The sequence below is a fragment of the Limulus polyphemus genome, unplaced genomic scaffold, assembly GCF_000517525.1.
Source record: "Limulus polyphemus unplaced genomic scaffold, Limulus_polyphemus-2.1.2 Scaffold8440, whole genome shotgun sequence".
NCBI classification, from domain to species: Eukaryota; Metazoa; Arthropoda; class Merostomata; order Xiphosura; family Limulidae; genus Limulus; species Limulus polyphemus.
The window spans coordinates 1-2,272 of record NW_013674050.1 but is presented as its reverse complement, the minus strand read 5'-3'; positions in this window follow the sequence as shown (position 1 = coordinate 2,272).

Genomic DNA, 2,272 nt, shown 5'->3' with positions numbered 1-2,272 from the left:
ATGATGGTATTAACAATACAATTGTCTGGGTTGTATAATGATATCTATATTAAACAGCAGTGCTGTATCAATGTTGTCTATGATGGTATTAACAATACAATTGTCTGGGTTGTATAATGATATCTATATTAAACAGCAGTGCTGTATCAATGTTGTCTATGATGGTATTAACAATACAATTGTCTGGGTTGTATAATGATATCTGTATAAACAGTATTGTTGTCTATGGGGTTTCTCCTAATGCTTGTACTACACTATTATAAAACTTTCAGACTGCTGAAAGTGTTTATCAGAAAAGAACAGACGAGAATGTCGAAACTTAAGTAGTTTTCGCTTTATAAAAATTTTTGTGCCTCGAAAAGCATTTAAGTTTTCAAGACACGTCGTTGTGACGAGTAAATTGTCACGGCGATTTCAACCGGCAGTGTTCTTAAGACCAACGTGAAAGCCTGCATTTATTTACCAACAGCATTATTCAAGAACGTTTATATTATATGATCAACTCGTTTTTTCTACCGTTTTGGTTCTTACAGTTTGTTCTGAATGTTTCAGTAGGAATTAAGACCGTCTTTAAAACTCTGTAGAACAACAACTTCTGAACGAGTAGAAAGTTAACAACGCTTTGTGGCAAATGTGCGCGTTTTTCCTGACAGTTGTGATAACACGAAGTTTGTTACAGAAAATTAAATACGTAATTCGTAAGGCCTAACGTCATCACGTACAGTTAAAATGATCTATACGTACATTGTAACTGAAAAGATTTGTGTTTACTTAAATGATGACAGAGTTCATGAGGACCATATCCGCTTTTAGCTAACTCATTGACCGTTTCGCCACTTCTGGGAAACATGTGAGAACAATGTCCAGGTCTATTATCTTGGCATTATCGGCCACAGGTCTGCACGTAAGTCATATCAAAGCTTCCACCCACTGGTCAGTACCAGGGGACTTGAATTAGTTGTCTGAGTCTCCCACTGTCCAAAATGGTCATTTCCTTCGCTTACAGAGAGGACGGTGTTGCTAGTTAAGCATGAAAGGGAGAAAGCCAGTGTCCACTAACGTCCAGTATCGTAACAGATCAAGGGTCAGAACCGACCAAGTGATTTATGTTACCATTGTTTCTGAGACGAATGGCCCTGGGCCTGAACTTAATAAAGCTATTACAGAAATGGCCAACGTTGACAGAGTGACCATTGTCCACTCTTGTGCTCTTGATTACATTCAGTACACACTCTCTTTCTCTGAAGTAAATGCGTGCACGAACTGAACCGCGAACATTAACGACGAATAACAATCAGATAGAGAAAGCTCTAACACTAACTAGTGGAAACAAACATTGCATCAAGAGTACAGCAAACCTTACAGAGAAAGCCTTTAGTGTTAGTTGGTGCAAATCAACTAGAAGTGGATTCGCTACAAACTAGGTGGGAGCACCCATTGAAAAAAAAAGCAAAAACTGTATAAAGGACAATGTTAAATAATATTCCCTTTCCTTCTTTCTTTTATTATCAAATCCCTAATGACCTCATTAGATTCTAATTGCATACCCTGCCTTGTGTAAAGTAATAATTCACTTACTTAACTACGTGTGTCTTTAAAGTCAAAGCCAAAAGTTTACCCAAAAAAATGGAAACGTGATCTAATTAAGGGTGTTTTCATAACTGAAAATATCTGATTTTAGACTTATTTAGTAATCTACATATATTTTTAGGTTGTCATCTCGATAAAATAATTTTATGATCTTTGAAAAAAAATCGTTCAGTTTTTGCCTACTGCTTGCTTTAACTGAAGTGAGCTATTTATATTTATATATAGACAACGAATCTTTACAAAAAAGTATAATTTTCCCCTTTTAGTTTGATAATGTCTATTTCTAAATAGTTTTTATTTAAAAAGTTGTTCCTTATAATACAACATTCAGCAAACATTTTAGTGAATATATGTTGAACAAATTTCAAATTCCGAAAACAACAACACATTTTCATGTGTTCCCTTTTTAGGCAAGTAACATAAAAGATTAATTTTGAATAACATTTGATAATTTTTTGATGCCACTTTAACTAAGTTGACGGAAAAAGTGCGCTACTTTAAATATATAGACGGAAGTAGGGCACTACTTTAAATATGTAGACGGAAGAAGGGCGCTACTTTAACTAAGTAGACGGAAGAAGTGCGCTACTTTAAATATATAGACGGAAGAGTGGCGCTACTTTAAATATGTAGACAGAAGTAGGGCACTACTTTAAATATGTAGACGGAAGAAAGGCACTAC